General features: G+C 35.3%; 1 pseudogene; it reads left to right on the top strand.

Annotated features, from left to right (window-relative positions):
* Positions 1-749: 749 nt before the first annotated feature.
* On the top strand, positions 750-9,474 carry LOC122298814 (annotated as a pseudogene).
* Positions 9,475-10,759: the final 1,285 nt, after the last annotated feature.

Raw genomic sequence — 10,759 nt, 5'->3', positions numbered from 1 at the left:
ATCTATTACATGTATATTAAGTCATGTAATTTTCACTGTTGCAAGTATGTCATGTTAAATATGTTGTCTATTATATGTTATGCCATGTTACGAAATATTTCTATCTCAAGTTGGTCATGTATTTCAAGTTATGTTCAAGTCACGTTATGTTATGTCAGGGTTTCAGTCATTTCGTATTCCAGTCACGTTTCATCTTGATTACTTATGTATGTGGTCACAGCAATTGTGACGCATACACTGTGTGAGACACAGCAATTGTGACATGTAGAATACATGGGGCCACAACAAATGTGGAGTATGTATTTAAGCAGTTAAAGAATAAGTTTTCGTAGAATACATGGGGCCATAACAACTGTGGAATATGTATTTACACGTAGAATACATGGGGCCACAACAACTGTGGAGTATGTATTTTTCATGTTAAGTCAAGTTTCAGAACAAGTTCATGATAAGTCAAGTTTCATATCACGTTCATGTTAAGTTAAGTTTCAGAACAAGTTCATGATAAGTTAAGTTTCATATCATGTTCATGTTAATTCAAGTTTCAGAGCAAGTTCATGCTAAGTCAAGCTTCAGATCAAGTTCATGTCAAGTCAAGTTCAGATCACGTTTCAATTTAAGTTATATCAATTATGTTATGTTGTACGCCAAGTTATGCTTTAATTACTTATGAATTTGATTATGCATTTATGTTTTTACTGTCATCCATGCATCATTAGCTTGTGTGAAAGTTTTTTATTAACTTACTGAGATTTATAATCAAATCTCACTTTGGTAGTCTCAACTACCATTCCCCCCGAATGGTAGATCTTGTTACAAGACCTGAAGGAGAATCATGAGCTGATCAACTAGACACAGTTGACTAAGCGACGGTGCGACGTCAATGTTAATATAGTAGTTAACGTAAATTACTACTTGTACGATGGAGTTGCATCTCTAGTACTTTTTAGATCATAACCATTTTGGACTAGTGTTGTAATCTGTTCAATGGGTCTTTATGTATGAAGTATGTTTTAAGCATTTGGGATATTTTCAATTTGGTGCATAGTATTGCTAAAGAAAAAAAAATTATCCGCTGCGAATATTGCATAATGTTATATGCATGTTAGGAATATTGCATCTTATATGCCATGAACGGGAGCAAGTAACCTTGTGTTGCATGTCTCGACGCTTCAAATGTCCGTCCAATCCCAAACGGAATTTGGGGGCGTCACATTAAGAATTGTAGATTATTTTCTATTAAAATATGAAATTGCGAATAGATTTTTTATTTTAAGAATATAATCTATATTTAAAGTAAAAGTATAAAAATTTAAGAAATGATATTTAAAATTTTAGAAAGTATAAGTTTTGCATACTCTCCTTAATACATAAAAAAATATATATATATATATATATATATATATATATATATATATATATATATATATATTTTTCTAATAATAATTCTCAAATTTTTTAAAAAAATAATGACATAGTATCTAATGTTACTCTAAATGTTCTCACCACTCTCCTGTCACCATCCTCAATTTGGCGAGTTTTGGCCCAAGATCCTTCCACGTGACTCCTTTTTCCCAGCCACCAAATTGACTTGATCTAGTTCACGTGCATTTTTTTCCCTTTTATGTAACCATCTTAGCCAATTGAAATTCAATTTATATTTATTTTCATTTTGATCATTTTATCGTAAATAATTTCTTTACAGAGAGACTTGTGACTCAAAAACATATTAAAAAATGATAATTGTATTTATAAATGTATAAATGTTATCCAATCATTTTAAAAAAATTAATAAAAAAAATTAATCACAAACAGCCATGGAAGAAGCTCGACGAGTTCTGGTGATGGTGGCGATATTCATGTTCGTGTCGATTCGGTGTGGGGGAGCTCAGCAACAGGTGAGGCTGAGCTCCCGCGTCGAACGTGGCGCTTTACTCGAGCTACGGTCGTCGCTGGGGCTCAGGAGCAAAGACTGGCACCTCAAGGCTGACCCATGCTTGAAATGGGTCGGTGTCCAGTGCCAGAATGGCCGGGTGGTTGGGATCAGTCTGTCCGGGCTGAGAAGAACCCGTCTCGGGCGGAAGAATCCACTGTTCGCTTTGGATTCCCTGGCCAACTTCACCCTCTTGCAGGCGTTCGATGCTTCTGGGTTTTCGCTTCCCGGCACCATTCCCGACTGGTTCGGCAATAGCTTTAATGCACTCCAACGGCTAGATCTCCGGTCATGCTCTGTGATTGGCCCGATTCCTCCGTCCCTCGGTAACTTGCGTAAACTGAACTATTTGTATCTGTCTGGTAATAGTCTTGCCGGTGCCATCTCTCCTGCATTGGGACAGTTATCGGAACTGTTAGTTCTTGATCTTTCCCGGAATACACTTACTGGGTCAGTGCCTTCTAGTTTTGAGTCTCTTGGCTCTCTTACAAGGCTCGACCTTTCTTCAAATTACTTATCTGAGTGGATTCCAGCTGGTCTGGGTAAACTTTCTCATCTTCAATACTTGAACCTTTCTGATAATAGTTTCGCTTCTTCAATACCCGGTCAATTGGGCGGCCTTTCTCAATTGGTAGAACTTGATCTTAGTAAGAATTCTTTATCCGGGTCATTGCCCGTGGACTTGAGAGGGTTGAGAAGTTTGCGGAGGATGAATGTTGAGCATAATGTTCTGGAGGGTCCATTGCCGGATGATTTGTTTATGAGTCTTAGTTCAAACATTAAAGCCACAGTTGCTGTGTTCAATCTCTCAAACAATCAGTTGTATGGATCTCTACACTTATCGTCTCTTAGAAAGTTTCGTTTAGTTGATTTGTCAGATAACTATTTCGAAGGCATGGTACTTGATGCCAGTCAAACCAATGCTACCCTGGATGGAAATTGCCTTCAGGTGCCGGGGCAGAGGAGTTTGGAGGACTGTAGACAGTTTTATAATGAGAGAGGCTTGAGTTTTGAAGCCCCAGAAACTTCTAAGACAAACAAAAGATCGATATACATAATGGTGGGTTTATTTGGTGGGATTGGTTTCATAGCAATATTTTGAATACCGTACCGGATGTTGTATCGGTCAAGGTACTAGAACGAAATATTTTGGTACCGGTACCATTTCGTGTACCGTTTCGGGATAGTCGATATATAAATAAATTATATATATAAATATATATAAATTATATTTCAAAATAATAGCCTATATATAAATAAATTATACATGAATACATATGTATATATAAATTATAAATAGTCTGGTATGAATTGGGAGTCAAAAAATAAGACTATAGCTTAAAAAAATAAAAAAAAAATAAAAGATAATGGCGGTACGGCCGGTATTTCAGCCGGTATGAAACAAGTACCATACCTGTACCGGCCAAGTGACGGTACGGTACCAAAAACTATGTTTCATAATGCTTTTAGTATTTGTTATTGTACTAATCGTAAGAGCATGTGATAAAGGCGTTGAAAATCAGAGAGTATTACAGACTAGCAACTCTAGGATTCTAGCAACTCCATGATTCTAGCAATTCCATAATTCTAGCAATCTCACATTACAGAATATATGTTTACTTGTATAACTGATTTCATTCATTTGTAAAGCTGATTTTATTTTCTTTCCATGTAAAGTCATATATGGATGTCTATATATTCCTACAAAAATCAATGAGAAAGACAAGAAACCTTTTACCAATTCTTCTCTTAACAAAGAGGGATTGCAAATGTAGGGTCTGTGACAGAAGGAGACTACCCTTCGCTGCCCAAGGATCTTGTCTCTATGATAGGTCTGGGAGAATCATTACATATGAGAACATGCTGCTCTTCGCTTATGATTTTAGCGAAGCAAATCTTATTAAACATGGCCACTCTGGAGACCTTTTCCACGGTTTTTGGTTGGTGGGGTCCCTGTAGTCATCAAAAGAGTAGATTTACGTTCCTTTAAGAAAGAATCATACATGATTGAGTTGGAGTTCTTTAGTAAGGTTGCGCGTACTAGGTTGGTCCCACTATTGGGGCACTGCTTGGAGCATGAAAATGAGCAGCTTTTGGTTTATAAAGATATGTCAAATGGAGACTTCGCAAATTCCTTGCACAGAGTTACAAATTCCAAGGAAGAAAATCTCGTCTCTGGATTGGATTACAAGGTTGAAAATTGCAACAGGAGCTGCCGAAGACCTAGCTTACCTACATGAATGCACCCCTCCCATTATGCACAGCTATTGTGACGTCCCCAGATTTCGCTTGGGATTGAACGGACATCTGAAGCGTCGGGACATGTAACACAAGGTTACTTGCCCCCAGTCATTACATATAAGATGCAATATTCCTAACATGCATCTAGCATTATGCAATATTCGCAGCGGACAAATTTTTTTTTAAGCAATACTATGCACCAAACTTATAATATCCCAAATAGTTAAATCATAATTTAAGCATACTTAACAAAAGTAAACATCCACGATTTCAGTACGAGTTTTAGAAGACTGTAATCTCAAAAATAAGGGAGGTCGGATTCCATATTTACATTACCAAAATACACTATTGAACAGGCCAGAATACTATCCAAAAACTAATTACGGAAGCTGTAAGCTCCGCGTTGTGTCTGCAGTGTCTAGTCAACCTCATTCAGTCTACCGACGTCCGCTCCCTGCTCTGATCCTGACACATTGCCTACCATTTAGGGAAATGGTAGTTGGGACTACCACGATATGATTTGATCACAAATCTCAGTAAGTTAACAGGAAATTCACACACAGGTTAATGATACATGCATGGCAGTAAAAGCATGAATGCATAATTAAAGTCATAAGTAAGTATAGTATAATTTGACACATAACTGACATAAACTGAACTCAAATGTGAACTGAACTTGACTTGACATAACATAAACCTGAACTTAAAATATAACATGGGCTAGCAACATAACATGAACGTGAACTTGAAACATAACATGAACTTAAATCATAGCATGAACATGAACATACATAACATAAATATGAACTTAAATTTAACATGAGCATGAGCATAACATGACATAAACGTGAACTTGAGACATAATGTAAACATGAACATAACATAATATGAACGTGAACTTGAACATAACATGTACATGAATATAACATGACATGAACGTGAACTTAAGACACAACGTGAACATGAATATAACATTACATAATATGAACATGAACTTGAAACTTAACGTGAACATGAATATAACATGTACGTGAACATAACATAACATGAACTTGATTTGAAACTTAGTCTTATCTCATGGAGTCACCATGATTGCTTATTCTTAACTTCTTGACATAAACTTGGACTCTTGTTCAATTGACTTAATTAATAACGTGACCATATGGGTGCTACACGGGTCCCCTTGAGCCGTGTGTCCCTACCGATTACCACATCACAACACAGGTATCTATACCAGCTGTGAGTGCATTAATACGTACTCCACAGTTTTTGTGGCCCCACGTAGTTTACGTGTCACAATTGTTGTGTCTCACATAGTGTATGCTCTAAAGTTGTTGTGGCCCCATACTTCATGCTCCACAGTTGTTGTGGCCCCACGAATTATTTGTGCCACACTTGCTGTGAACACACGTAAAATAAAATATGGCACCATTGGCGTTAGTGTCTGGCGTGCTCCGGAGACCAGTTAATTAGGCCCTATTTGTAACCTGTTGACTGTACTTCATCAACCCAGGGAATTTCACACCTATTTAGACACTCCAACGTGAACAAAGGAGTTCCACTAGGATATGACCTCATCCTAGCACTTAGGGTCGTGATTGACATGAATAACTTAACATGAACGTGATCTGAAACTTGACTTAACATAAACTTGATCTGACTTCTTTACTTAGCATGACATACTTGCAATGGTGAATATTACATGATATGACATACATGTAACATATGGTATACTTAACATGGCATACTTATAACATATAGTAATATGTGACAGAATAGATTGTGTAACAGATAAATATTTATGACAGAATAAATCATGCATAACAGATAAACATGTAATGACGTGGCATGGCATAGCATATATGATAACATACATACATAAATTGTAGTTCCCTTACCCATCATATATATGCAGTAAACTGATTGTAAGTTAGAAACTAACTTACCTCGATCGTCGCGTTCTACGAGAATAAAGTGTGAAATACGAGAAACTATAAGAGGGTATTCTAAAAGTTAGAAATTTAATTACTAACAATTGGAAGCATGAAAACAAGCTAAATTAGAGTAAAATTATCATTTTATCCTCTACATGTGGAAAAATGACCATTTTACCCCTAACTTAAGGTTTTCACATCCTAATTCCAAAAATTTCTAAAATTTACATCCCTCATGTAAATTTTGTCCTAAACTCAAATATCAACTCAGAAAAATTTAAAACAAATCACAACTATGGAAAACACACTATGGTCAAAACATCCATAGGCCATTTCTCTTGATTTTTGTTGCAATTCTTTCAAATTTCAAAACTCATGCTTAAACCAAAATCTTGCAACAAATATCTTCCTATCCTAAATTTAAAACCATACTTAAAAAAATTCATTTAAAAAAGCTAATAATCAACACCAAACTTTTTTGTAAAAAGATCCAAACACTTGAATCACAAGTTTTGTCCCTAAATCAAAACATCTCCAAGAATTCCAAAAAAATCAAATCTTACTTCTAACATATTCATAGCATCATCCTAAGATCAACCATGTTTTAAATCATCAAACTTAAGTCACGAAAATCACAAAATAACACTTGGAGTTTTTGGTTTTACACTTAACCCAAAAACAGAAACTTTTTCCTCAACTAGCTTTGATAAATCTCTTGATCAATGGCTTAAGAAGGTGAGATCTTCGAAATAGAGCATCACATGGTTTAAAAATGTGTCCTAAAGAACATCCAACTATCAAACTTAAAATCACATGGCTAAAACTCAATAAAACATGGATCTAATCCAAAAACATCAAATCTTAGGCCTACCCAAAATTCTCTTGCATAGAAAAAATCATATCTTTAAAACTAATGCTAAATATCTTCAAAATAATATTCTAACATGAAAATAAGAGACTTGGGATCATCATATAAAAATATCAAAGCCATTAGAGTAAGATCAAACCACGAAATATTCAAACTTTCTCCAAATAAAAACTGTTTTTCCACTTCCAGTTTTCAAGTTTCTAGATTTAAGAAAATCTATCATCAAAAGCTTTATTAATGCAACAAAAATTTAATGAAAACTCTTAAACACATGCTAACAACACTCCATAAAATTTTTGGCCCAAGATATGTTCATTAGCTTGGTCAAAAATTTCAAAATATAACATACTCTCCAATTTTACGTCCAGAATGACATTTTCATGGTTAAAAATACTTTCAACACACCAAATGACCATGGAATGATACGAATAATATATCTATGGAAACTAGACTCAAATACAAACAACTTTTATGGAGAGTCATCGTGTGAAAATACTTACAAAGGGTAAAAAAACTCCATGCAAAAAAATCCAGAAATCTGCCCGAGAGAGATCTTTTGGGTTTCTCTCTAAGAACGGGGTGAAGAAGTGATGAAATGGAAGGAAGTGTGTCTTGCACGACTCAAGGCTTCTATAGGGGGAAGATATAGACCTGAATGACCTTGATTGGAGGTGGCTATGTGACATAAAGTGGAGAATAATGAGGGGTAAAGGATAGCCTGCAGAAGCTATGAGGTGTAGGGGTTGATGGGGTGGGTTTCTCCATCTTATCAAGGTACTATTGGGTGCAGCCAAGGGCTGTGAATGGTTTGCCATGTGGGGGAGGAAACTTCTTCAAGAAACCTTGCCAAGGTAGCCAAATTCGTGGGCCTTGGTGGGCCTCAACCAAGTGAGCTTCAATTTGGGGTTTAAAGAGGGTTTGGTTAGGGTTTGAGATGCTATCAAGCCCAAATCTGTATTTTCTTGGCTCAAAAAAATTTTCAAGGTTTAAAAGGTTGGATAATGATGTCATAACAAGAATTTGAAAAATTAATAGCATGTGGAAGTGATTTAATCAAGTGATTAAATACAATGCTAGAAATTAGATCAAAGAGGGTCTAAAGGCTAACTTAGGGTTTGGGGAAACCATTTAGGGTTTCGATTTCAACCAAGCTTTTGGGGTTTCAATTGGATTCCAACCATTTAGGTTTCGCTAGGGTTGAAAGCCTCTTTGATCTGGCTCAATTTGGTTGATCAGATGAAAAACGTAAAGCTTAGGTGGCATGATCTCACACCTTGATTTCCTTCAACAATCCATCTAATGGCTCCTCTTTTTGTCAAGTGTCTAATACTATTAACTATGTGTGGCTAAGATCTTCCTAAGTGTCCAAATAAAACTTCTCTAACCTAATTTAGATATTTCACACCGTGATTTTGAAAATAATGCACTTAGTACGCTTATCGAGGTTACTATTCACTCCGAAAAAATTCATAATAAACTTAATACTGAAAAATTTTAAATATTCATATTAACCTACAGTAAAAATCGTTTACCAAAATTCAACCCTGAAATGTCCCTAAAACTAAATTCACAGTTTCAAACAGTCGTTTCGTCCGAAATTATGAAAATGGGTTATTGTGCTATAAAATACTAAATATTCAACTGAGTCTAGTGGCATAGACTATAACATATTCTGACACTTCTAACTACCTCAAATAATTAAAATCGCATTTCTGGCACCATAGCGAGTGATAACGCTGACTATGTTGATAGACTAAAATCTATGCAATTAGTCAATTCGTGAAAACTTATGGGTATCATTGCTTTCATGAGATTTCTAAAGTCTTTAGAAATTCCACCATTGTATTTCTAGCGGGCTGTTACAGGTATCATCGAACTTGCTTATGGGTATCATTGTTCTCTCTTCGCACATACAAATGACATTGCTGAATATAATAGGGATGTTGTCTTAATGATCAACGACAAGGTCCAAAGATTTGATTTGTTAATTGTTGTTGACAGTTGACAATGTGTTGGAAAAGCACTTGACAGTTGCTTTTCCACGTGGAGCCCTAAAACATGATTTTATATTAGACCTTTAGTGCCTTGTGATGCAAATAGTTTTAGCAATATATGCTGGTGAAGATGTCTGTACTTTATCAGAATTCTAACAAGACTTTGTAGTGATCCTTTTCATGTGCTTTCAATTAGGCAATTTCGATTAACAAAATTATATATTGATACTTTTAACATGCTTTCATTTTAGTAAATTCCAGACACGTTTTGATTTTTGGTATAGTACAAATTCCTTTGTAAGCTCGTCTTTTTATTCTAGATTTATCTGGAAGCATTATACCCATGGTGGAAATACTAAATCCAATCATATTTTTGGTTGTTGAAGAGATATTCAAGCAAGCAGTATACTTCTTGATGATAAATTTGAAGTGAGACTTGGAAGTTTGAGCAAGGTTCATGTCCAGGAAGGTGATTCTCGCCACAATGTGCTCACAAGGTTCTAGCGAAAGCCCCAGTACGTACTATGAATTTAATTTTTTCCTTGCTTTTTCACTTGCATATGAATTTCCTTACATGTTTCGAGCTATGCATTGCACCTGCAAGAACCCCCACACACAAAAGTACAAAAGGAAAAAAATATGAATCTTCTGTTGCTTTGACATATGTTGAGATTTATAACCTGGTATAAATATGCTCTAGAAGAGTGTCGTTTGGCTGCACAAGTTGGCATGTCTTGAGATTTGGTTGATGTAGAAAAATATTGTCTTAAAATTTTGAGAAGATAGTTAATCATAATAAGATAATGACAATATTTAATAACATATTGTATCTGTAAAATGTGTATAGAAAAGCAGTGGTGGGACTAAATCCATTCATCTTCTCACTTTGTTGCAGGCAGTTTGATAACCTGCATCTACTGTAACTCCATATAGAGATGCAAATACTTTGATCACTTGGCCCCATGAAATGAATTACTTAAAAAAAGAATGTTTAATCCAACCGACTTGCTAATTAGTTAGGAATCTAATTGAATCTTTCTTCTGCTTTGAATCTTCATTTTTGAATTCTATTCATTGTTGTAACATTATTCCTCTTTGGTCCTGTGCAGAATTTTTGAACAAGGTCCTTCTGGTACGTTTATTCACTTACATTTTCTGGATGCACTTTATTTCTTTTTCCTATTTGTAACATAAAGAAGTATAGGGGCAGAGTTACAAATATGTTATTGGGGGGCCAACCTACATAGGCATATAATTATACATAATCTCCCTCTGTGGCTCTGTGTAGTGTAATGTGTGTATTTTGTTGGAACAAAAGGGGTTGCAAAACAAAAATAGTAAGAGAGAGTTTACTTCAAGGCGCGTTACAAATGTCGATTTCCTTAAGACGATATTTGCCCTCACTAATTACGGTATGCGCACGAGTTACAAACGAATTTGCCTCCAATATATAATGAAGCTCAGAACAAGTCTGTTTGTCTAATTGCTTTATACACACATGAAATTTGTTTGTCTAATTGCATTATGCACACATGAAATTAGACCCCGAATACCCTCAGATTTTACTATTCAACCAAGAAATTAGAAACTAGTTCTCTACATAATGAACAGATCCTAATAACAAGTTTTGAAGAAATGAAGACTTTTGAGAGAGAGAATTTCAAAATTGCCTTTAATGTTCTGTAATTCTGTGATTTCTATCTTTAAATTTGCAGGCCAATGGGTCTATTTATAAAGGGTCAAAGAATGTGAATATTTTTCTGTGATTTGATTCAAACAAGTATATTTA

This window comes from Carya illinoinensis, chromosome 16, assembly GCF_018687715.1.
Source record: "Carya illinoinensis cultivar Pawnee chromosome 16, C.illinoinensisPawnee_v1, whole genome shotgun sequence".
Classification (NCBI taxonomy): domain Eukaryota; kingdom Viridiplantae; phylum Streptophyta; class Magnoliopsida; order Fagales; family Juglandaceae; genus Carya; species Carya illinoinensis.
The sequence above is the reverse complement of the archived record's forward strand: the minus strand, read 5'-3'. Positions and strand labels throughout refer to the sequence as shown.